General features: G+C 50.3%; 1 protein-coding gene and 2 pseudogenes across 1 annotated transcript in view; all 3 read left to right on the top strand.

The window, feature by feature from the left end:
* Positions 1–26,884, top strand: part of ZNF804B (zinc finger protein 804B) — a 478,890-nt gene that overhangs the window by 148,674 nt on the left and 303,332 nt on the right. The window lies entirely within an intron of this gene.
* LOC132251030 (U6 spliceosomal RNA) lies at positions 18,776–18,871 on the top strand (annotated as a pseudogene).
* On the top strand, positions 19,953–20,132 carry LOC132251092 (U2 spliceosomal RNA; annotated as a pseudogene).

Raw genomic sequence — 26,884 nt, 5'->3', positions numbered from 1 at the left:
CGGGGGTGTAGCTCTGTATGTTAAGAAAAGCTACACATCCCTGCAAGCTGATTTTGGCAACCAGGGTGGATGACTGGAGACCCTCTGGGTTAAAATCTGTGGGGAACTCAGCACAGGGGACACAATGGTGGGAGTCTACTACACACCTCCCACCCAAAGTCAAGAGCTTGACCAGGAGTTTGCCTGGGAACTGGCTGAGGCCACATGCTCCAGGACCATGGTTGTCATGGGTGACTTCAACTACCCAGACATCTTGTGGGAGGATCACTCAGCAAAATCCGAGCAGTTGCAAAGCTTCCTCTCGTGCGTGGATGACCTCTACCTGACTCAAGAAGTCTACGGGCCAACGAGAGGTAAAGCACTGCTTGACCTGGTACTGGCAACTGGGGATGACCTAATTGGTGACCTAGTGATCAATGGGAAGCTGGGTGACAACGACCAGGAGCTGATCACCTTCACCATCCACTGTAAAGCTGGTAAGTCAGTCAGCAACACTGAAGTCCTTGACTTCAGGAAGGCTGACTTTGACAAGCTCAGGAGGTTTGTCAACAAGGCCCTAAGGGACCACGACCCCAGGGGGAGGGGAGTTCAGGAAGAGTGGTTGCTCCTCAAGGGAGCAATCCTCAGTGCACAAGCAAATTCTTTTCCATCTCAGAGGAAAGGCAGCAAGAGGACACAGCATCCCCCCTGGCTCTCCAGGGATCTAGCAGACCTCCTGCAGCTAAAAAGAAAGGCCTACAAAGGATGGAGGATGGGATTCACCTCCAAGGAGGAATATTCTGCATTGGCCCGGTCCTGCAGGGAGCAAAACAGGAAAGCCAAGGCTGCAACTGAACTCCAACTACCTTTGAGTATCAAGGACAATAAAAAGTCCTTTTTTAGATATGTGGGTAGCTGGAGGAAAAGCAAGAGCAACGCTAGACCCCTGCTAAACCAGATGGGACATCTGACAACTGACGCCAAGGAAAAAGCCAACCTATTAAATAAATGGGTACTTTGCATCAGTCTTTCATCAGTCCCATGGGATGCCCATGCCCGCTACGAGACAGGGAGGTCCGGGTGAAGGGGATCCCCTGCCCTCCATCAATGCTGACCTCGTGAAGGAACACCTTGGGAGGCTGGATACCTTCAAGTCAGCTGGCCCTGACAATCTACACCCCAGGGTACTCAAGGAGGTGGCAAGCATCATAGCCCAGCCCCTGGCATGGATTTTTGGGTGCTCCTGGCATTCTGGTGTAGTGCCCAAAGACTGGAAGAAGGCCAATGTGGTGCCTATCTTCAAGACAGGGAGGAAAGTGGATCCAGCAAACTACAGGTCCATCAGCCTGACCCCTATCTCAGGGAAGGTCTTAGAAAAATTTATTAAAGAGCCCATCCTTAATGGACTGGCTGACACCAACATCCTGATCGATAGCCAGCATGGGTTTTTTGTGGGTAGGTCTTGCTTGAGCAATCTCATTTCCTTTTACGACCAGGTGACCTATCACCTGGACAAGGGAGAAGAGATTGATGTCATATATCTTGACTTCAAAAAAGCCTTCGATCTGGTATCCCATGATCACCTCTTGGAGAAACTGGCCAACTGTGGCCTTGGGTCCACTACGATCTGGTGGCTGGGAAATTGGCTCCGTGGTCAGACCCAGAGGGTGGTGGTTGATGGAAGTCAATCATCATGGTGCCCTATGACCAGTGGGGTCCCCCAAGACTCTGCCCTTGGACCAATATTGTTCAACATCTTCATTAATGATGTGGACATTGGAGTCAGAAGCAGACTGTCCAAGTTCACTGATGACACCAAACTCTGGGTTAAAGCATCCATACCTGAAAACAGGAGGGCAATCCAGGCTGACCTGGAGAAGCTCAGCAAATGGGCGGACGAGAACCTGATGGTGTTTAACACTGAAAAATGCCAGGTTCTCCAAATTGGGAGGAAAAACCTGCAGCATCCTTATAGGCTCGGCAGTGCTACACTGGCTAGCACTATGGAAGGAAGAGACTTGGGTGTCATCATGGACCACAAGATGAACATGAGCCTGCAGTGCGATGTTGCAGCTAATAAAGTGACCAAAACGCTGGCTTGCATCCATAGATGCTTCTCAAGCAAATCCCAGGACGTCATTCTCCCCTTGTACTCGGCCTTGGTGAGGCCGCAGCTGGAGTACTGCGTCCAGTTTTGGGCTCCACAATTCAAAAAGGATGTGGAGAAGCTTGAGAGAGTCCAGAGAAGAGCCACGCGCATGATCAGAGGTCAGGAAAACAGACCTTATGACGACAGGCTGAGAGCCATGGGGCTCTTTAGCCTGGAAAAGCGCAGGGTCAGGGGTGATCTGATGGCTACCTATAAGTTTATCAGGGGTGACCACCGGTATCTGGGGGAATGATTGTTCACCGGAGTGCCCCAAGGGATGATGAAGTCGAACGGTTATAAACTACCGCAAGACCGTTTCAGGCTGGACATAAGGAAGAATTTCTTTACTGTCCGAGTCCCCAAAGTCTGGAATAGCCTGCCATCGGAGGTGGTTCAAGCACCTACATTGAACACCTTCAGGAGAAATTTGGATGCTTATCTTGCTGGGATCCTATGACCACAGCTGACTTCCTGTCCTTTGGGCAGGAGGCTGGACTCGATGATCTTCCGAGGTCCCGTCCAGCCCTAATGTCTATGAAATCTTCTTTTTGCATAACACTCAAATTCTGTATTAATTGAATTTGTTTTTTTTACTACCTCTTTTGTGCTAGTGTGATTTATTCCAAGGAGAGCAATGCAGCTCTCTGAAGGCCCTTCTAGACCTTCAGGTAAAGGAGTGACAGGATCTGGTGTTTGATCCACACAATCACGCCACCTGCCATACTGTATCTGCATGGCAGGAGATATGATTGTGGGATTGAACATCAAATCCTATTGTGCCTCATTGCCATTGCAGGGGGAGCCCAGGTCACTGAGCCTCACACCTGAAGAGGCTTGTAGTTGGGGCAGCATTCCACATGCTGCCATGGGTGGCAGCCTCATCAGCTGAGGAGGCTCATAATGGGGCCCTGCTGCAAGCCCTGTCAGCTGATGACACTTGCAGCAGGGCCAGCACATGGAACACTGCACTGCAAGCCCCATCAGCTGACTGGGCTCACAGCCTGTGGTGCGCTTGTGTGGGTGGGAACTCAATCAGCTGTTCAATTAATGGTGTGAGAAGAATGAGCCACAGAGTTATTACACATTTTTTGTGTAATAACTTTGTAGCTTATTGCTTGTTTTATCACGCCATTAATTGATTGAACATGTAGCTGCCACCCAACTTAAGGCATGATTAACTGGTTAATCATGCCTTAAATGTAACATGTAGAGGGGCCTAAAACCTCAGCAAAACCTACCCTTAAGAATTAGCTTCATGAGATGCAGAGGAACAAAATTACACATTTTTATTATTGTTTTACTTAGTGAACAAGCAGGCTACTGTACATTATTGTAGTTTGATTTGTGGGCTTGCATTAAACTCTCAATATAGGGCATTTGTTTTATATCTGGCACTTTCTTTGCAAAATAGAATTGGTTTGTACAGTGGATTTTGCATCTTATCTCTGTAAAATTATCTCAACTTTGGGTGAAAAATTATTATTTTGCATGTGTTTCTTTTCAATTGGTCAGTGAAACAACTTTGTCATATTGTTGACCTTTAGAAACGTTCATATTTTCATCAAAATCCAGCCAACCATTTCTTGTAGGGCTTACGGTCAGAACATATTTCTAAAAAACTTTTTAGTTTTTAATATAAATTACATGCATTGGAACTGAAATAGGCATATAGTTAATAGGGTTTTAGTGGGTCTGCTTCTCCTCCCACCTTGGTATAAATAAGAAATTTCTATTAAAATTAATGGTGACATAGTGGTGTAAGTGAGAGACAACTTAGAGCAAAATCTTGCTTGCTCCACTCAAAGCAGAGATGTACTTGATGGCCATAAATTTCTCAAAAACGGCCAACAAAAATAGAATATTTTCAAATCAAATAAACCATGTTCAATTTCTGTTTCTTTATCATCCTGGCTAGGAAAAGACATTACACATAAACCAGTTTAAGTGATCAGAAACTGGTTTAAGCCTGTAACAGTACAGATGTTCAGTGCACATAAACCTGTTTGAGAATGACTGATACTGGTTTAAGATAAACCTATCAGACTTAACTGATTTGGCTCAAACTGGTTTATGCAATATCTGTCCCAGACCCCTTGCTGGTTTAAGATAAACCAGACTCCGTCAGCATCCCGGTATGCTCTCTGGGCTGGATGGGACTCTCTGCTCCACAGCAGGGCTGGCCCCTCCTTTCTGCTCCCTGGATGGAGCTCCAGAGACTGCAGGCTGCTTCCCCCTTCCCCTCACCACTCCCTGCTAAGCAGGAATTTCACCCTCCCCTCTGCCTTGCTATGGAGGTATATGTGTATTAGCTAGCAGACCGCATGCTGGCTACAGTCCATGCTGAATCAACAGGTAGCTGATAATGTCCCTTTGCTGTTTTCTTAATTGGGTGATAAACACTGTTATCAATTCCCTGCTGGGCTAATCAGAGCTCCTGCTAGAGCCTTGCAATGCCCCCCCCCCCCCCCCCCTGCCAAGCTCCATGCTGTGGAAGGAAGGGGGGCTGCTCTAGCACTTCCTCTGGCTTCTAGACTGAGCCACTGTAGGCATGTGTCTGCATTTCTGGGATGTCTATCTGGTTACAAAACTGATTTAGCCTAGCCAGGTTAGAATAACCTGCAAAGATTGAATCAAATTCAGGCTCAGACTTTTTGAATGTCTGTCCCTAGCCCCTATGGCCAGAGATACAACTTTCAGTTTTCCATTGTAGGTATTCATTTGTAATAAAACCCACAGTACTCAAACTTCTTATTTCTGCTCCAGAATCTTTACTTTGTGCTTTACATCTTGCCTTATGTTTTTACACCTTGTCTCATTGCAGAGAAGGGTGTTACTCAATGTGAATACAGTGGTAGAGTCAGAAACTTAACATTTAACTCTCTAAGGCAAATATATTTTGTGATGAATGATGTCACGGTCATCATTAAAAAGTAAATATTTCCTAACTGTAAATTTATTGTTACTAATGGTTACTACATAGTAGCATTAGATTTTGAAGTTACTTCTGATTTAAGTATAGGGAAATGGTGGTGATACCATTATGGAGGAACTGTAGTAAATACCAACTAGATATATTGTCCTTTTAATTTAAGTATATATGTAAAATTGGTTAAAATTCATTCTTAAAATCATAATTAGAGTTCCAGTTTAAAATATGCATCTGCACATTTCCACAACCCGGAATGCCAAATTTCAGCCCAGGCAAATTTTATGGTGAAGTTATAATCCCCTGAAACAGAAGATTGTAAATGGAAATGTTTATACACACTTATCTGTTCTGGCCAGAAAGATGCATTTACAATTAATTATTAATAAACCAAGAAAAAAGTAAATAAGGTCACTGACTGAACTTCTGTGCCTAATCTGTCTAATTAGGAGCCATGTTGCATATTGCTAGCTGAGATGATCCCTTGCTAAATTGGCCGTGCTGTTCCTTGCAGGTGGTAAAGTGTACAAATTTGCTGGACTCTGTAGTCTAAAACCTATATGGAAGAATTTGCTTTGTGCAAACATGACAACTAATTCTAGATTACTATAGATAAGGCAGCTAATTATTATGATCTTTTAAATGTGGTTTATAGATCAGTTTTGAAAACTGCAGCTCCTAACATATTTAAAGAGCAATGAAACACATATTTTGTAAATGAGTCTTCTATAAATAATATTTTTTATCAGTGCGGTGCAGTGTTTCGCTGTTCCATCCTGTTAGTTGATCTAACATCTTAGAAAGACTTGCATGGAAATGACAAAGAATGACAAGTTGACAGAATCATAGAAAATTAGGGTTGGAAGGGACCTCAGAAGGCCATTTAGTCCAACTCCTTGTTCAAAGCAAGATCATACCCAATTAAATCATCCTAGCCAAGGTTTTGTATAGCCAGGTCTTAAAAACCTCCAAGGGTGGAGATTCCACAACCTCTCTGTGTAACCTGTTCCAGTGTTTTACTATCCTCATAGTGAGAGAATTTTTCCTAATATCTAACCTAAACTTCCCTTGCTGCAACTTGAGACCATTACTCCTTATCTGCTAACACTGAGAACAGTCTACTCTAGCTCCATCCTCTTTGGAACCACCCTTCAGGTAGTTAAAGGCTGCTATTAAATCCCCTTTGGGTCTCCTGTTTTCTAGAATAAATAAGCCCAGTTTCCTTAGACTCTGCTCAGAAGTCATGTTCCCTAGCCCCCTAAACATTTTTTTGCCCTCCACTGGACTCTGTTCAGTTTGCCCACATTCTGTCGGTAGTGGGGGCCCCGAAACTGAACATAGTACTCCAGATGTGGCCTCATCAGTGCTGAATAGAGGGGAATAATCACTTCCCTTGATCTGTTGGCAGTGCTCCTAGTAATGCAACCCAGTATACCATTAGCCTTCTTTGCAGCATGGGCATACCGTTGGCTTATATTCAGCTTATTGTCCATTGTAACCCCCAGGTTCTTTTCTGCAGAGCTGCTGCCCAGCCAGTCAGCCCCCAGCCTCTACTGGTGCATGAGATTGTTCCATTCTAAGTGCAGGACTTCACACTTGTTCTTGTTGAACCTCGTAAGATTCCTTTTGGCCCAGTCCTCCAATTTGTTGAGATCACTCTGAATTCTAGCCCTACCCTTCAGCATATCTACTATGCCCGCCAGCTTGGTGTCATCTGCGAACTTGCAGAAGGTGCACTCTATGCCATCTTCCAGCTCCCTGATGAAGATATTGAACAAAACTGCCCAAGGACCCACCTTTGGTGCCCTCTACTTGATATGGGCTGCCAACTAGACAGTGAGCCATTGACTACTACTCTCTGGGCCTTATGATCCAGCCAGTTTTCTATTTACATTACAGTCCATTCATCCAACTAAGCCATACTTCCTTAGCTTGCTTGTGAAGTTAGGGACCACATAAGTACTTGGACAGAAACAGTAGTATATCCAGGAACAGAGCAAGTGGGGAGGTGGTCCCTCACTTTGGCTGTGTCGTGCAAAGGCAATGAGCTTCACTGCTTGGTCAGTGTGGGCTTCTGTTGGAGCTATGTGAGCACAGTGTTGTAGCAATGAAGTTTGGCACCTGGGGCAAAGCCTGCCCTCGCTCTGCATATGGATCTGGGGGCACACGCCCCCCCCATGCTTGCTTGGGAATGTATGCAGCAGCGGGAGCCACCCTCCCCTTATCCCTGCACCCCCCCAAATGAGCTGCTTATGGCTCTGTCCTGCCTGCTGCCCTGGCTGGCCAGTGCCTGTTAGCACCCCTTTGCTTTGGTATCCCGGGCAGTCGCCTTTCTTCCCCCCCCTCCCCCTTGCTATGGCACTGTGTGAACACAGATCTCTACATTCACCAGCTGATAAGGACAGGGTATGGTCAGAGGCCCTTATTTTCATGGTTCTGAATGCTGTTGTTCACCTTTCCCCTTCCTGCTGAATTCAGCAGAAGGGGAAAGGAGGGGCAGCAAATGAACCCAATGTTTATATGCAGCTAGACTTGCATCCATGCAGCTGCCTCAGTAGAGAAACTGTAGATATCTTCTTCTCTTCTGTATGCTCTGTATTCTTTTATAGTGAATAGCTAATAGAGGTATTCCTCTATATGGTATAGACCATGCTCCCCACCACCACTCCTGGAGGTGGTGGCTCCCTGGAGGCTCCATCCCCATCCCACTCCTCACCCCATTATTCTTGATGGGCAATTGGCTAGTACCTGTAATAATACCTATATTTACACTAAAACCAAGCTACTTGTGCCAAAGACAAGTTGTGGTAGAGCACCTGTGGGTGCCTGCCATTTTAAGGGGTTGTGCAGGCTGCAGAGCAGCCTGCAGCTGGGAGCACGCCCAATCAGGCAGTCACATGGCAGTCAGGAGGCCGCCTGATTGGAGGAGGGCTGGCCAGAATGGGTATAAGAGTAGGCTCAGGGAGGCTCAGCTGACCAGGCTCAGTAGGGCCAGTCAGTTGCAACTGGGGAGCCAAAGGATGAACATCACCTGGCTGGAGTACTGCTGCTCCCAGAACACCTGGAGGTCAAGTGTAAGAACTATATGGATGGAGGAGGTTCCTGGTCCTGGGGAATGACCTAAAACTACACCCTGCTGGGGTTGGATGGTGTGGTGGGGCTGCCTGTGGCAGCGCAGGCTCCAGGAAACACCTGTGCCTTCCTAATGAAAGGTGTGTATGATTTCTGGTAAGCCTCAGCCCCCAGTGCCTTGTGGGTGCCCTGAGAAGGGGAAAGGCTCAGGGAGCACACCTCGACAGAAAAGCACAGGGTCCAGGCCCACTGAATGGGGCCTGAGGCAGGGTCCAAGCCCATTGAGTGGGGCCTGCGACAGGGCCAAGGACCACCTAGAGTGACTGGAGGCCTAAGGGGCATAAGGCCCAGAAGCCCCAGTGAGGGGGCAGAGTAGTGGCCCAGTGAGGCGGCAAAGTGGCTGCTGGAGGCTGTGTAGAGTAGGGTCCAAGGGGGCCTGAAGGACTACGTGTAGGCTGGCTGGAGTTGAGGCCCCAGGGAGGAAGCAAGGTTGAGGCCCGGGGGTGGGGGGAGGGGGGCATGTGGCCAAGGCATATCTATGGACACCTGAGGCCAAGTTTGGGCCAGAGGCCAAGTGCAGCCCAGTTATGGGGCCATGGGATTGATTTTGGATGCCACCTGTGAAGCATGGGACACGGTGTAGGAGTGGTTGGAGCTGTGTCTTACGCCCTTGGCATCAGGGCATTAAGTGAGCAGCCTCCTGCCTAAGAACAACTGTTTAATTTCAACAGAGGTATTGCAGGCGAGTCAGGTGGGTGGACTGTCCTAGATAGGTGAGCAGGCTGATGTTGGGACTAGCCTTGTCATGGCCCCTTGTCACACAAGTGAACACCAGCCTCAACCCCCCATGCCTCTTGAACACTTAGTGCACAATTGAAACTTAAAGTTTAATAAGATTTCTCTCTGGGTATTCTGTGTAGCCTGTTTTACCCTTTGCCAACATACAGTATGGTTATTATGAATAGCAGGAGAGGAACTAATATTTGAATACAAAATGTTGTGAATGTGAGTAAATGTTTAAACAGTTAGTCTAGATGTATTCCTCTCAGCCAGATACTCAGGCTTCTTATTAACATCTGGATCATTATAATAACAGGTGCCTAAATAACATAATTTTCCTTTCAAATAGCAATGTTTTATAGATTTTTCACTATTATTTTTCCTAGCTATTTGATCATCAAAACCAAAATTTAGGGCTCTTCCATTCTAGCATTTTATAACCTTTTCTGTATCTTGTTTTCCAAACACACCAGTACAAGGAAAAAAAAGACCCTGTATTGAAGAGAGAATGCACTGGGAAAAAAGCCTTGAATATTTTTAACATTTAAATTTTGTTTAACAAGCCATATTACTTATTATGTGGTATGAAATGTATAGATCCATCTCACAGTATTTGCTGGGGCGAAACACCTTTTGGGGTCAACGCGAGTTTTGCCTAAGGATGGGCTGAGTCGCAGGAGGATTAGGTTTTACAGCAATAGCTGAGTGAACTAATCCACTAGTTCTAATAGTGGTGTTAATTGTATATAGGGTGTAAGCTAGTCAGAAAGTGGGGGCAAGTGCCAAAGTAGTCAAAATTGCAGCAATTGGAATATATCAGCTATGCAAGAGATGCTTAAGTTTCCTTAGCCATAAAACTGGACTTTGAAACACAGTTGTAGAAGGGTTGTGGAGAGTGTGGGAGGGGAGGAGGATGTTCTGGATTTTTGCCAAGTGGAAAGTCCCACTAACGTAATCAGCTCGAAAGGAAGCAGCAAAATGTGACTAAAAGGAGAACGTATGATAAAATGATCCCTCTGTTTCAACTTGAACGTCTCTAACCTTCCCTTCAGCACACAGCAGACCTTAGACTCTATTCTCCTGAAAAAAATCTGCTGTTGGATCAAGCAGCTTTTTATCATGAAAAGATGTTACAAAAAGATTATGGAACGGTTATAACAATTATATATCAAGCATGTCTTGAAAATAGAAAAACCATATGGTTTGTCATCTATTAATACAGATTACCCGAAAGTGCAATGCAATATTATATCCCTCTAATCATCATCTTTATGCAGTTTTAATAAGTAATGGTGGTCGTACTCAGGATACACACTCCACTTTCCGCAGGTGGTATGCTGTGATTGCTTTGGAATGTCTCTCTGACCTTTCCTGGGGTTTCTTAGAGCTGTGGTATAATCAGGGTTGCTTTTCCCTTTCTGCGTAAGCTGCTCTACATTTAGCTGCTGCCTGTCACAAATTCAGTCTACTGTGTCAGTGATCAACTTTCTATTGACCTCTACAGGCTGGATTGTGTACCACTCCTCTCTGTCAATCATTTTCTCTCCCTATTTCTCCACACCCTTGTTCAGGTTTTAAACCTGTTTTTCAGCCAGGTTGGAGATGATGATGAAAACCCTGCACTCCCATTGTAGTCCTGTTTGTAACTTAAACAGTGGGAGGTGTAGGAGCTCTATTTTTCTTATGATCAAGTCCTTGTTTCATGCATACTGCCCCATTGAACTCTATCTAATTTGGTTTTATGTCTACCTGCATAATCCCATAATCCTCATTTTCTGAATTTAGCCCAATTCTACACATCTGATGGCTAAACGCCTTGTTATGCTGTTAACTTCTGGCAAAGTTGCACAATCCCTAAAATATTGATCTTTTTTCAAGGTTTGCACACCTTTCACCTCTACAGGAGCTGAATGAAGATTTTGTTTAACTGGCTCTGAGTAACTTCTATTATTGTCTCTGAGTAACTTCTATTATTGTCTCTTCAAGTGTCAGAGTCGCATGTTTTTGCTGCATGGGGAAAATTTAACTCATGCAACTGGTGTATGTTTTTTTACATATCTCCAAGCTTTTTCTGTAATTTGCTGCTTATGTGTTCTTTTAAGTACGTACAATTCTTGCCCTCTTTTGCCATTCTTCTGACCTTCTTCTACCCATTTGTGTACCAGCAAAAAAATTACTGCTATATAGCACAAATCCTGTCCATGTGAAGGCTGATTATGTGTAAAATAGATGTAAGACAGTCTAGATCATTGAGATTCCACCACAGTACATAAAACTTACCTAATGTGTGAATCATAGCAAAATAGGATCTGATTTCTAAAAGGTCAGGCATGCAATTGTGCATGCAAAGACGTAAATGAGTTTGCATTGCTAATGTAATGGCATTTCACCAAATATTTGCTGCATAAGTGATCAGTCAGACATACTAATGGTTGTTTGCATGCGATCATGGTTACTGTATGTACAAATGAGGTGTGTAAATGCACGCACATTTTCTGTTTATGATTTTTTCTGCCTGGCTAGGTTGAAAATTAGGATCTTATTGTCTCTAACACATCAGATCTTTGTTTCCGTGTCTGAAGCCATTTCTTCATTGCAGTTAGAGTTACTTTACAGGAATGCTATACATTTGAAAAAAGCCTCAAATCTATTAGTGTGGCATGCAATAGAAATAAGAACAATTGATTGAAAAGGTTCTATTCCTATAGTTGTACTTCACTGCACTGCAACATCACTCTCATGCTAGTTTAAAACTGGGCAAGGATTGGTATCCTGGTTCAAACAAAGGGAGAAAAACTGGTCTGGAATTTTAAGCACCTTTTTATGTAAAATTTGGACTGAATAGCAATGTGTATTTTCATTTGAATAGCATTACCTTAATCTATGAATTCAAATTAATAAATAGAATTAGGTATAAATGAATGAAGAGTAAGCAGAAGCAAAAGTAAGTCATAGCAGGAGTCTTTATATTTGGAAATAGAATAATTCCGGGATCAAGCTAATCTGAATTTATAATAGCCTTTGAGCCACAAAGTTTTTAGTGGTTCTCAAATTATTTCCTCTTCATGTGTTTCCTACACATAGGGTGCATGTATATGTTGCCCTATGACAATGTTGTTACCGTGCTGTGCTTTAGTACTTCCTTTTGGAAGTAAGAAAGCATGGTGCAGTAACTGCCCATACTGTGCTGCATGCACAGTACACGGTTATTTTTAGCAGCTACTTTGTTGTAGTGGAGTGCTATAATGGGGGAGCTTGCCATGACGTTGAAGTAGTTGCTGGTCACGTGTAGACACCCGTGGATGCTACATTGCCGTAGCCTGCTGCTATGGTGACATAGTGCCATGTGTAGACACGTCCACTAAGTGTCAATAATTTGCAGTGGACTTGAGTCACAAACTCTACATATTAAATATGTTCCTATGTTGTCTTTTGTAGGCTCCCCATGAAAATAAGCCAAATTATGTCTTTTAAGCAAAATTTGCTTCAAGTTATTGGGCAGAATTCCCATAAGAATCTGTCCAAACTGTAGGAATATTATAAAGTACTACATGTGAACTGTATATCACAAAGATACATTTGTTCATGGTATCCCACTTATTCATTTAGAGGCTGCCTCACATGAGCTGCTGTTTTGGTGTGAGACCACACAGATACTAACCACCCTGTAAGACTAAATACATGGGCTTGTCTACATCCTATCCTTAGGTTACCAATGAGAAGCATGACCCACCCATGAGCTCCCACTCAGAGCACACCAAATCCCAGAAATTAGGCTATTTAATCACCTTAGAGCAGCCCTGAACATATATCCATGGCTGCTCTTAGGATTTTGGTCTCAGATATGTTTAATAATATGTGCAGCAGTTTTCGATAAGGTGGCTTTATTGTCTTGTTATGGGATTTACCATGCCCTAAGCAGAGCATGTGGATGAGTCATGTATTTCTTTGGCAGTCCTGGGCGTGACATGAATATTATGTAGATAAGCCTCATATTTCCTTATGGATATCTAAAAGGGGCTGCTACCTTTCCTATTTAAGTCAATGGTAAAACATGAATTTACTTCAGCTGGTGTATTGGAGACCCTTATAAAGTTACTCTAAAGAATTGCCCATCCAGAATGATGGGGGGGCGTGGGTGGGGACAGAGCACTGCCACCCATCACCTTGCACTCCTGCCACTTCCCAGGAGCTGTGGGGGAAGAGGGGGGTGAAGTTTGCCCTGCCATCCCCTCCATCCCCATCCACCAGCACCCCGTGCTGCCATTGCCTCCAGCACCACTGGCCTCACTCCCCCCAACCCTGCTCCTCAGAGGCAGTGGAGCACTGCCATGATGCCCGCTCCATCCCCACCATCATGGTGGTGCTCTGCTGCCTAGGAGGGGCGGGGGCAGGGGCAGGGGACGAGGCCAGCCGCTCTGGCCTTGCCCCCCCCCCCGCTCTGTCCTCTATGTCCCCACCATCATGGTGACACTCCACACTCTGATTGGTTGTTTCACTAACCAGTCAAAGTGCTCCAAGAGCATTATGGACAGACAGACAGAAAAACTAAGTCCTTTATTATATAAGAATTTCCTTCACTTGTAAACAGTATATTCACCAGAAATAGAGCTTTGGGTGAACCAAAACTATTTGAGCATTTGGGTCACATTTGACAAATAGTTAAAACAAAAGCAAACAAACAAAACACGTAAGTGGGTGGAGAGAGAGGAGCAGGGGATATGGAAAATGAAATGATCTGTCTTTCAAAGTTTAAAATGTTTCATTGTGATATTTTCAGCACCAGCACTTTTAATAATTTCATTTCAAAATGGTATTTTGTGTTTAAAAATTACCTAAGTTGAAAGAGAAAAGCTTAAACAAAAGAGTTAAATCACCTAAGTATGAAACAAAACATTTTGTTCCTAATAAACTGAAATTTGTTGTATGCACAGTGTTATTTATTTATTTATTTTTCTATTTTACTGCAGGTGAGCCCAAAAAACAGGAAACAATATATTTCAATTTGACCCAAACCAGCATTTCTTTTTTTCTGATTTTTGTCTGTTTGGCCAGTGAACCAAAAAAAATCCATTATTTGTGCAGCTCTATTTCTAATCCTCCTCTGCTTATTGCAAGTGACTTGAGCTGAAAGCTCCTAACAACAGCAGAAGCAGGTTTTATGAGCCGGAAATCTGATTCTCACTTGGGTTGCATTAGAAAGACATGTCACTACATACTTGAGTGCATCTTTGCTAGCTTTATTAGTTTTTAGCTAGTAAAAGTAATCAGATCTAATTTGAGTCAATAAACACATGAGAGTCAAAAGTATGAAAAAAGCAATGATCTGCAACACAAAGGTTTAGATAATTTATTACAGAGATATAATGCAAGTCATATTCTTGTTTTGCTTGTCCATCCAGGAAAGGTAATATAATAGTGTGTAGTCAAATGGAAAATTTAAATTGGCTTTGATTTATAAGAAACCACAAACTGATTTTGAAAACAATATCAATTAATTCTAAGGTTAAAAAGAACAGGACAATTAACTTTAGATTTCTGAATTCTTGAATTTCACCAATATATATTTAAACAACCTTTTTGGGGGGTAGAGGGGAAAACCAAGGCATTTAAAGTTTATTTATTTATCAGAATTGAAGCAAGGTCAATGAAGTGAGCAGAATCTCTTGATTACATTGAACAGAGGCTACAGCCAAAAGAAGACTTAGATCCCTACAAATTATGCACACAATGCCTAACTTTTAGGGACTTGGCCCCCAGAGTGGAAACCCAGGAGTAGACTTCTGAGTTTTGTCTGCAATATATGGGGAGAGTGATACAACTGAGAAAAGCGATTCAAAGACCACACAAGTCTGGCAGAGGTAGCCAGTAGTAAGGAATGTGGAATGTGTCTCAGCTTCAGAACTGCTCTCTAAATCTTAGGCGTCTGATTTAAGGCTGCTGGGTGATGCCTCCATTTAGGATTCAGTGTAGAGTGGTCTCCTGAGGTAGCCCATAGCCCATAACTGTTTTTTAGTATTGCTGTGCAGGACTGTCTTCTTTTTAAAACACAATTGGATAAAGAAGTAGTAGTGATTCTGCTCACTATTTTTACAGAAATCTTGTGGATAGAGCACTGCATGGGAAGTGGAGACTGCATTCTAGGCCATCCTCGGTTTGAGAAGATTTAAATCAGCGGATCTTACCTTGAGGCACAATGCCCTGATCACCAGAGTAGAGGTTCAGGGCGAGTTGGGGAACTCCCCATCTCTCATGTTGAAGCTCTGCCATTACACACAAAAGAATGTGGGATGTATGGGATCAGGAAGAGAGCACAAGAGGGAGCATGTTACTATAGTCTAGTGGTTGGGCAACCAGTTGAGGGAGAGAAGAGGGCAGTGTTACTCCTAGGTTTTGGGCCTGCTTCCATAACTGTTTATGCATTTTACATTAAAAAAGTCATTGCATTAAAAACCCCCCACAAAAACAAAAAAAAACTACAAAATAATCCTAGGACAAGGGACCACCCAAGGACCCCCTGGACATAATAATGCCTTCCTTTGGTAACAAAGATGAGTATTTAATCAATAAACAAGAGGTTAAGGAATCCACACCAGTGGAACACCTTCATCTAATGGTGTAATAGGCTCTTATCCTTGATATGAACAATTGTGATTCCTGCCATGCCACATGCACCATTACTACTTGCCCATCCAGGAGAGCCCAGGATTATGATCCTGGACTTTCCTTGCATCAGTAAATTGGGTTGGGGTTAACAAATTAGGTGACTGTCAAGTCTCAAGCCAGCCCCGGTATGGTTCTGGGGCCAACGATAAGTTCTGGCCCCAGTTCTGTACTGGGGACTTGAACCAGCCTAGGTTGGTCTGGGACTCATCAGCAGTCAATTAGGCCAGAGCCAACAATCAACTGATTGTCAACAGGCCCCAAATGACACCAGGGCTGGTTTGAGTTCCTAGTGCTGTCCCAGGAGTAGAGCTGACAATTAGATGATTGTTGTCCCTGGCCTAGAGAACTCTGGGTCTGGTTAACCTAGGGCTTTTGGGCAGACAATCAGGTGATTATCAGTCCCAGCTACACAATAATGGGTCTTGAACCAGGGGCTGTCCAGGCCAGCAGGTTGTTAAAACCCCATGTCAAACAGCTCTGGCCAGGACTCCAGGTACAGGGGAACAGAAGCTATCACTGGGAGCCTCTGATCTCCCTCAGATCCAGAGCTGCTGGGCATTGGGGTTTAAAGTTCTTGTGGAGGCCCTATCAACTGTGGTCAGGCTTGACAATCAGCTGATTGTCAGTCCCAGACTGTTCCAGACCCTAGTGCAGTCTCTGTTCAGGGACTGAGAATCAGCTGATTGCTGGTTCTGGCAACATGATAAATATAAGGCACCATACAAATCAGCCATGAAAATGCTCTGTATTACATATGCAGACAAGGTTCTTTGGGTGAATCTGATATCTTTTATTAGACCAACTTAAATAGTTGGAAAACAATTATTAAGGAAGCTTTCAGGTTCAAAAACCCTTCGTCAGGCTGAGGAACTTTCAGCAGTTGGTGTGTGCTCTTCCTGGATGGAATGAAAGGTAAAGAAGCCAGCGGCTGGGCTGGTATGCATACAAGACAGGTAGTCAGTGAAAATGTAGATTGAGGAGTCAATGGGTGAGAGACAGGCTGGGGTGGGGTGGGGTGGGGGGAGAGAGCGAGAAACCAGGGGAGTCAGATGTCAGGCAGGTTATAATTGTTTTCCAACTATTTAAGTTGGTCTAATAAAAGATAATCAGATTCACCCAAAGAACCTTGTCTACCTATGTCATTAGTCCAACACGGCTACAACTTACACCCCTGCATTACATATGGAATACTTCTATGGCTCATTTCCCATTTTATGACACCTTACCTCAGGTACACATGTAAAACCCTGCCCATTTATGCTGTGATTAATACTTAAATGTGGCATAGTTGTAGCATATAGAGGTAGCTCCAGTGTCATCTGATCACACTTGTGATGAACTTGTACTCAAAGAGATTGATGGACGGTTGTGTAATCGAAAGAGGTTGTGGCAGAAGGCCACCTCTGTTTCTCCCCAAAAACTCTGCTCTGTGACAATTTGGTTAGTATGGGCCCTGCAGAGGGTACATACCTTACCCTATCTCTTTAGGTAACCTGAGCTGGATACATTCCTGAGGGAGGGGGGAATCCTGCTCCCTCTTCCTACGGGACTGGCATCACATACCTGGGTGAGGGGCTTGGGCTCCCTGGTGGGCTAGAGACTGCCAGTTTGCCCAGCCACCAGCGATACATTTTAAATTGGTTGGCTGGCAGCCAACAGGTTCTGGCCTCCATTGGACCAAGTAAATGAGGTCATAAGTACTATATAAGTTAAGGACTCCCCAGGAGGAAGGGGAAGCAGCCATGAGGAAAACTCAGAGAGAAAGAAGAGCTGGACCATCTGAAACTTTCTCTCTCTCTCAAAACTCATGTTCAAGGAGCTGCCTGCCTCCACAGGGGCTCTCCACCTGCCTCTGGATGATACTTGTGAGTACAAGAGATCTAACTAGATATATAGCTTGCAGTAATTCAGATGTGTGATCAAAGGCTACTGCAGCCACCCTGTTTGCTCTGTGGGATTTCTCTGATACTACTCAAATCTGTACCCTATTGCAACCCTACTCCTTGTAACCAATAAAGTTCTCCTTTGTACCTAGTAGGGGAGACTTATTGGGAGTGGGTCTAGATTATGCCTTGGGGTCCCCTTGGTTCAGCTGACTAAGGGACACCACTACTTGTGCTTCCGACTGAGGGAAGCACCCCAAGTTTTTGAAGTGAGTCGAGTACCCTCAAGGGCTACTAGGCCTGTGTTTCCCAGGGGACTCAGTGCCAGGATCAAGCCCGTCCCTGGGTGGTGGCAGCTCTACCCCCAAGCTAGCAGGTGTGTGCCAGGAAGGGGGTTGGCCAGACGCGAGGCACCCCCAGGGAGGCACTTAAAACCTGGAAGGTGGGCAGGCACAGTGAGGTGGGTGGCTCAGCGCAGGAGCACCCCCTACTGACCTGCCACAGAGGTGATGAAGAAGACAATTTCAGATACCACAATAATCAGACCAGTATAAGTATCCTACCTATATTGTCATGGGTGGATTCACAGTGGGCACGTCTATATGAAACATTAACTGCGCAGTAGCTGAGTAACACTGTGCATTAGTGTGTCATAGCACCAACAGTGCACAGTACCTTTTGGTGTAGATGCACCCAGTAACTACAAAATTAACTTTTTTCTCTCCACATTATAACCTGACACTTGGTCCTTTGCCATTTCTGTTATTCTAGTATCTTTTGTTCAATATGTAACATTAATAGTTAAAACCTTATTTTAATATAGTTTATAATTTAGTGATTATTGGATCATTCAATAATCATTTTATCATCTGTGTGTGTCTCCCAATTTGCCTGTGAAAGTTCTTATATCATATCCATCACTATAATCCAGTATCTGGGCACTTGACATCATAGTAGAAGTCTATCTGATTTTGCATTGTGCTTGTAAAGTTCATACGAAATATAATTTGTCTATAATATTGTGAAATTATCACTCATACTCCCAGAGAAGAATTAGATGGTGCCAGTGGAAGTAACTGAATATAATCTCTTCATCCTAAAAAGGAATTATGTTACTTCTTGTGACATAAAGGGAATCCATTACTATAAGCAGGTGCTTTACCAGCCCTCAGTACTCTCAAATAATCTCTTTAATCTTGGTGTTTTCTATTAGCCACTTATGAAGGGACAAAATGAACTTTCTTTCTAATTATACTCTCCTACTCTATGTACACATCCCAGCATTTTCTTTGTTTTCTGAGCTGATAGTGTTGTCTAGTATTAACACTCACGTTCTTTCTTTCATTGGAACGATACAGAGAAGATTAGCATGGCCCCTGCGCAAGGATGACACGCAAATTCTTTCTTTCTTTCTTTGCTCACGTATGTGGCTTACCAAGGGTGAGGCTTGACCCCTTGCGCTCCGGGCTTGCTGACCTCTGCGATTTTTCCAAAATATGGGAAACTCGACTGCATAATTTCTGGTAGTGGGGGACTGTGTGCACTCTTTCTTTCTTTTGGCTAAGATCAAGTGTGGCGGAGCCGCACGCCAGGGCCTGGCAGCTCCGCCACAACGCTGTCCAGGACCGGCTGGTGAGGGCCATCCCGGCCGCCGCGGGGCAGGTCTCCGTCAACCGCACCGTCCCGGGCTGCGAGAGCCAGATGCGCCCCGACATCGTGATCACCGACGAGGAGGCCAAGAAGATCACCATCGTGGACGTCACCATCCCGTTCGAGAACCGGCGCCAAGCCTTCACCGACGCCCGGGCTCGCAAGCGGGAGAAGTACGCCCCGCTGGCCGACACCTTGAGGGGCCACGGCTACGATGTGACGGTCGACGCGCTCATCGTGGGAACGCTCGGAGCCTGGGACCCCAGTAACGAGAGCGTCCTGCGTGCCTGCCGCGTCTCCTGCCGCTACGCCAAGCTGATGCGCTGCCTCATGGTGTCCGACACCATCTGGTGGTCCCGCGACATTTACGTGGAACACATCACGGGCCACCGCCAGTACACGGACCCCAGCAGGAGAACAGCCGCCGGACCGGACCCGGAGGGGACCGCCTGAACCGCCCCCCTCTGCAACAGACGGACCTTCGCTTCAAGAGGACTCATCAACAACGGACGACGACCCAGCACCACCCGAAGAGGACCCCCGCGATAGACTATATCTAGACTGAGACACTTCATCTTCGGACCACTTCTTCCACCGTTGCGGACCATTGTCACGGGTATGTGTGTTTCTATCCTCTTTCTCTCTCAGCGTCGCGAAACCTCCCCCTCCCTCCCCTCCCCTCCCCCACTCCCCTCTCCCCTTACCCCTGGGCTTAGTTGGCTAACTTTGTATCGCATGTAACCTAGGTGCGTTCCCAACCTCACCCCCATCCTTCTATTGTTAGTCCCTCGCCCGGGCGTTCTGTATTTCCCTATCGGCTTTGTCATCTTTTTTTTTTGGATTTACCATCCTTACCATTTACTAATAAAAGTCAATCTGTTCTTATCAGTTTAATATTTGATATGTCCTCGATGTGAGGACTTTATATTAAATGGATTTTTGGAATTGGGAGATGGACTCGGAGCTTGCTCCATCCACTCCACGCATCGGCCTGGTATTGCAGTGCTCTTTCTTTCTTTCTTTCTTTCTTTCTTTCTTTCTTTCTTTCTTTCTTTCTTTCTTTCTTTCAAGATGGCCGCCGACAGCTGAAGCCCTTCTAAGCTCCTCCGGCTCAGGTGCTTTCAGCTCGTTGCCTCGCACTCCCTGCCCCCCTTTTCCTGTCCCCCCCCCCAAAACAACCCTTGCCTCTCCCCACCCTGTCCCTGGGGACCCCCTCCCTGCCCCCTCCCCCCACTTTCTGAGCCTTTTTCCCCTGGGCTCTGGCAGCCTCGTTTGCCTCTGCCCCTCCCCCACCCCCGCCTGAGTTGTCCCTTTGATTTCTGCTGCCTCCCTCCCCCAGGGCCCCTTCCCTTGGTCCCTGCCATCTCCCCTTGCCTTGGGGCTTGCCCTGAGCCCCTGCGGGGTTGCTCTGCTCCCCCTCAGGCCGATTTTGGGGCGTTTTCAGCCCCCTCCCAGTCCCCGGGCCAGCCTGAGGCTTTTTTTTTTTTTTTTTTTTTTTTTTTTTTTTTTTTTTTCGCTTCGCAGTTTAACCCTGTCCTGGCGAGGAATGGCGGCTCCTACGCCTGGCAGCTGGCATGAGGATGTCTCTCAGGACCTCCCACTGTCTCATGGCCTGAGGGTTCATGCCCCTCTCCATGTGGGGCTCGAGGCTTGCGTGGAGGCTCTGGCCGCCCTCCTGGGATGGCGTACCATCCGCTACGCGGGGCGCGTGAACACGGTCCCGATGATCTATTTGAGCAAGCCCGCCTTGGTTGACAGGGTGTGTGCGGAGGGCCTGGACATTGCGGGCATCCACTACCCTGTCACGCCCCTAGAGACTCAGGCAGTGAGGGTGGTGATTTCCAACGTCCCACCGCACGTTTCCAATCGGGAGCTGGCCAGGGGACTCGAGGCCTATGGGGTTCCCGCGAGTCCTTTTCGCCGCCTGCCGATGGGAAACAAGAACCCTCAGGGCAAGCACGTCCTGTCCTTTCGGAGGCAGGTCTTCATGCTCCTCAAGGAGGGCCCCCAGTCGCTGCCTCGCTCCCTGAGCCTCACGCTCGAGGGGCGGCGGTTTATTATCTATCTGTCTGTGGGAGAGACCACGTGCTTCAAGTGCGGGGGCTCCTCCCACCTGGCCGCGCAGTGCCCTCGGGGCAAGGCAGCCGGACCATCGCCGCCTGCGGCAGCGCCGAAAGACGGCGCGTCGACCTCTGGGGCACGCGACAGGCCCAGGGAGGCTGGGAGCTCTTCCTCCCGACCTCCTTCCCCCTCCGTTCCATCTCAGGGGACCGGGGTCTCCAGCGGGAAGCCATCGTCCAGCCGAGGGGCTGGTGCTGCTACCATGGCCCCGCCGCCCCCTCCCCCGTCTGTGGCGCCCCCTGCCCTCGGTGCAGCAGCCCCACCGGGTGGAGAGGCGGACGCCTCCCCTTGCCCCCTGCCTGCCCCGGCCGAAGTGGCTGGGGTGGCCGGGGACTGCGGTGCTGGAGCCTCATCGGATGATGGGGCTCGGGCATTCTCCCTACCACCCGAAAAAGAGAGGGAGATGAGGGGGGCCTCTCAGGACACCCCATCCCTGACAGACCCCTCCTCGGCCAGTGCCGAGGACCCCCCCACTACAGAGCCGGACCCCGTTCCGGCTGCCACACCACCCGCCCCGTCGGATGTAGCCACCGACGAGGCAGACTTAGCGGGTGGGGGGGAGGGGCCTTCAGGGGTCCCCCTCCCCTCGCCTGTCCCCCAGCCTCCGGAGTCAGGCGGCAGCAGGGATAGTGGCGAATGTCTCTCTTCCGGTGGCCTGGCCCCGGGGGTGGCGGGAGAGCCCGCTGCCCCTTTGGTCACGCCCCAGCCTACCGGAGCAGATGGGGACGTTAGCGAGATGGAGATCCAGCTCTCGGAGTCTCGCAAGAGACGTCGTGAGCGGGATGGCCCCTCCCCCCCCAAGAAGACAGGGAATGTCCTCGCGGAGCCGGTCCTCGACTCGGACGACGAGAGGCGGCTGATGTGCCTGGACATCGAGGGGGTCGACGCTGCAGTTGCGGGCGAGCTCCCGCCGGGGGTGCGGCCTCGCCGCTCTTCCGTAGGCAACATCCACCCCAAGCTGGCGGAGCCCCCCTGGGTCTCTCCTGACTATGGGGGACTCCTGTCCTTGCTGAAGCTAACCAAGGGGCAGAAAAATGTAGCGGGGCACATCACCCAGTGGTGTGCGGACCCCAAAGTGTTTGTCAAGGCTGCCAGGGCGGCAGTCAAGCTCATGAAGCAAGATCGGGGCACACGTCAGATGGCCTACCGTCTGGACAAGCTTGCCCAGAGGGTGAGAGTGGAGTGGGGCCTGGGCGGGTCCCTCGACTAGAGTAGGGCACAGTAGGCCTTCCCTGACCTGTCTGTATTGCCTTGCTCTGCTCTTGGGTGCTCGCTCTTCCACCCGCACTCTGCTTTGCTCCTCCTCTCCCACACCCACCCCCATGGCAGCCACAACCATTGGCACCTTCAACGTCAACGGCTGTCGAGACGCGGTGAAGCGCGAGGCCGTCCTGGAGCTCCTGCGACAGAAGAGGCTGGCCATCGCCTTCCTACAAGAGACCCACTCTGACAGGTTCAACCAGGCGGCCTGGCGGGCTGCCTGGCGAGGACAGGTGTTCCTGAGCCACGGCACCAGCCTCCGCGCGGGGGTCGCGACACTCTTATCGCCGCAGCTGCAGCTTGACGCGGCGGTGCCGCGGGAGGTCGTCCCCGGCCGCCTGCTGACCGTCCGCGTCACCCTCGCGCAACACCGTCTGCTGCTCGTCAACATCTACGCGCCCTCCGATGGCCAGGAGAGGGTCGCTTTCTTTGAGAGCTTGGCTGCCCTCCTGCGCGACGCTAGCGAGGATGATGACCTGCTCCTCCTCGGGGGCGATTTCAATTGCACCACTGCCCCGCGCCTCGACCGCACAGGGCCTGAGCCCCACCTGCCCTCCGCTCGCAAGCTGCAAGCTGCCCTGGAGGGGGCAGACCTCGTGGACGTCTGGCGAGCCCTGCATCCCGATGCGCGCCAGTACACCTGGGCCAAGACGAGCGCCGGCGGTCTCACCATGGCTCGCCTCGACCGCCTTTATATCACCAGGCACCACCTGCCACTCCTGCGCAGCAGCCGCATCGCTCCCTCGGGTCTATCAGATCATGGCCTGGCCTTCAGCGAACTGAGCCTGCCGGGGAGAGCCTGTGCACGGGCACCGTATTGGTGTTTGAACATTAGTCTGCTCCAGGACTCTTATTTCCGGGACTGCTTTGCCCACTTTTGGCGGAGGTGGGAGGCTGCGAGACCGAGCCACTCCTCCTGGAAGCTGTGGTGGGACGTGGGCAAGGTCCAGACCCGAGCCTTCTGCCAGCAGTACACCCAGCTGGCCGCGAACGAGACGCGCCGCCGTATCCGGGAGTTGGAGGAGGACGTGGCGGAGCTCGAGGCTGCTCTGCTGGCCGCCGGCAGCGACGCGGCACTGAGCGAGAGCCTCCGGCTCCGCAGGAAATGCCTGCGCGACTTGGCGGAGAGCGCGGCCCGCGGCGCGAGGATCCGCGCCCGCTGCCAGGAGCTGGTGGAAACCGACGCCCCGACCTGCTTCTTTTTCGACCTGGAGCGGCGGCGGGCAGCGAGCAAAGTCTTGGACCATCTCAAGACTCCCGAGGGCCGGGTCATTACAGAGCCGGGCGAAGTCCGCGAACGTGCCGTCGCCTTCTATCGCGACCTGTTCGCGGCCGAGCCGTCGTGCCCCGAGGCCACGCGGGAACTCCACGAGGGCCTACCGCGTCTTGATGCCCTGGAGGCCGGCGAGCTGGAGCGGGACTTGTCCCTGGAAGAGCTGGCGGCCGCCACGGCCGGCCTCGCCTCCGGCAAAGCCCCGGGCCTCGACGGGCTGCCTGCCGAGTTCTACAAGACCTTCTGGCCTCTCCTCGGCCCCAGCCTCCTGCGCGTTTTCCAGGAGAGCCTCGCCGACAAGGTCTTGCCGATCAGCTGCCGCCGAGCGGTGCTGACCCTGCTGCCCAAGAAGGGAGACCTGGGCTACATGAAGAACTGGCGGCCGGTCTCCCTGCTGTGCGCGGACTACAAGATTCTGGCCAAAGCGCTGGCCACCCGCCTCCGCGCGGTCATGGCCTCTCTCACCGGGCCCGAGCAGAGCTATTGCGTGCCGGGCAGGACCATACAAGACAACCTGTTCCTGCTGCGGGACCTGCTCACGGCCAGCGAGCTCTTTGGCCTCGACGTCGGCCTCCTCTCTCTCGACCAGGAGAAGGCCTTTGACCGCGTGGGCCACGCCTACCTCTTCCGCACGCTGGAGGCCTTTGGCTTTGGGCCCCTCTTCACCGGGGCCCTCCGGGTCTTGTACCGGGACATTTCCAGCCTGCTCAAGGTGAACGGGGTGCTTTGCGCTCCGTTCCCCGCGCGCAGGGGCATTCGCCAGGGCTGTCCGCTGTCGGGCATGCTCTACGCCCTGGCCATCGAGCCGCTGTTACACGCGCTGCGCCGCCGCCTGAGTGGGGTGGCCCTGCCATCGGCCACGGGCCCGTCCGCTGGCCCTCGTCTCCGGCTGTCGGCCTATGCGGACGACGTCACCGTCTTCCTCGCCACCCGGGAAGACGTGCGGGCTCTGGCAGATTGCCACCGGGCCTACGAGCGCGCCTCCTCCGCCCGCATCAACTGGGGCAAGAGTGACACTCTGCTGCTTGGCGCATGGACTGGCAGGCCTCCGCCGGACTTGCCGGGGGGCCTCGCCTGGCGCCGCGAGGGCCTCAAGGTCTTGGGCGTGTTCCTGGGGCCGACGACCTTCATGGCGCGCAACTGGGACGGCCTCGAGGAGGGAGTGGAGGCCCGCCTGCAGCGGTGGCGCTGGCGCCTGCCCAGCCTTTCCTACCGGGGGCGCGTCCTCGTCATCAATAACCTGGCGGCGGCCACCCTGTGGCACCGCTGCGCGGTGCTGGACCCTCCGCCGGAGCTACTGGAGCGACTGCAGCGGCTCCTGGTCGATTTCCTGTGGGACGGACGCCACTGGCTCCCACGAGCTGCCCTCTACCTGCCCACCGGCGAGGGGGGCCAGGGCCTGATCGATCTGGCCAGCAGGGTGGCCGCCTATCGGCTGCAGGCCCTCCAGCGGCTCCTGTACACCGAGGGCCACCTCCCGTGGCGACAGCTGGCGTGCCGATTCCTGCGGCGAGTGGGGGGCCTCGGCTTTGACCGGGAGCTGTTTCAACTGGACCTCACCTTCCTGAACGGGGCGGTCCTTCCCCCGTTCTACCGCAGCGTGGTGCGGGCCTGGCGGGCGGCCTTCCATCTCTGTCCCCAGGCCAGGCACCTGCGGTTCCCGCAGCTCCTTCGAGAGCCCTTGGTCCACAACCCGGCCCTGCACCGTGTCGTGCCGAGCCTGGCCTCTGCCAACCTCACGGCAGCTCTCGTCGAGGCGCGCTCCACCCGCCTGGAGCACCTCCTGGACCCCGCTCGGTCGGACTGGCTGTCACCCGAGGCCCTGGCTGCCCGGCTGGCGATGCGCTCCGTCCGCACCGCGGGGCGGCTTCTGCGGGCCGTTAGGGCCGCCCTCCCGACGGAGGCAGCGACCGCCCTGGAAGCCCATCTCCAGACTCGCCGGCCCCTCCCCGCCGCAGACGCCGCAGAAGACGCCTTCCCACCGCTACCCGTCATCCCAGCGGTACCCGGCGAGCTGGCCGAGCGGCCCAACACGCTGCTCAGGCTCCCAGTGCCCCCCAGCAGCAATACGGGCTGCCCTTTTGGCACCCTGCCCCGCAAGGGCCTCTACATGTGGGTGGTGCGCACCCGGCACGCCCAGGTGCTCGCCGGCCGCCCTGACACCGCGTGGCGGCGGCGCCTGGCGCGGCCCGGAACCCCGGCGTGGCGCACGCTGTATAAGGCGCCCATCGCCAAGAAGACCGGCGACCTGCAGTGGCGGCTCGTGCACGGCATCCTAGCCACCGGCACCTTTGTGCGTCACTTGGACCCAGCGGCCTCAGCGGCCTGCCCCTTCTGCCCGGGGGTGCTGGACGAGGACATTTTCCACGCCTTCCTCGACTGCCCCCGGCTGCAGCCTCTCTTTGCCGCCCTGGGCGCACTGCTTCGGGTACTGGGCCGTGACCTCTCCGAAGACGCCTACGTCCACTCCTTTCCGTACCGGGCGGCCGAGCGGGCCACGGTCAGCCTGGCCAACTTCCTGCTGGGCCAGGCCAAGATGGCCACCCTGAAGAGCCGGCGAAACCAGCTCAGCGGCACCGGGATGGTCGACGCCCTGCAGCTCTTCCGCCTGCTGGTGCGGGCCCGCCTCTCGCTCGAGTTTGAGCACGCTGTCCTCCGGCGGACGGTGCCCGCCTTTGAGGAGCGCTGGGCCCTCGAGGGGGTGCTGTGCCGGGTCGAGGCGGGACGCCTGATCCTCGCTCTGTGATGCCACCGGCTGCTCAAGCCGCAGAGACGCGTCGAGCGGGCCGAGGCCCTGGACTTTTGCTCGTGCGGGTCGACCCCGGAGGCCTCCATGGGTGTCCCTGCTGGCAGAACTGTAAATACTGTAAATAGTCCTTATGTTTCTTTGTGTTGGTTGTTTTTTTTTTTGTCTAGCGTGTACGGGCAGGCCTTGCAGGCCATGAGCCCAGGCCTTGTCCATGAGGCCCAGAGCTTGGGGCATCCTTGTACATGCTTTTGACTGGCTCCGAGTCATCACCCTCCGGGGAATAAAGGTCTCTTAAAAGTCAAAAAAGTCTTTCTTTCTTTCTTTCTTTCTTTCAAGATGGCCGCCGACAGCTGAAGCCCTTCTAAGCTCCTCCGGC

Source organism: Alligator mississippiensis, chromosome 5, assembly GCF_030867095.1.
Source record: "Alligator mississippiensis isolate rAllMis1 chromosome 5, rAllMis1, whole genome shotgun sequence".
In the NCBI taxonomy this organism is placed as follows: Eukaryota; Metazoa; Chordata; order Crocodylia; family Alligatoridae; genus Alligator; species Alligator mississippiensis.
This window is presented reverse-complemented; position numbering and strand designations above follow the sequence as displayed.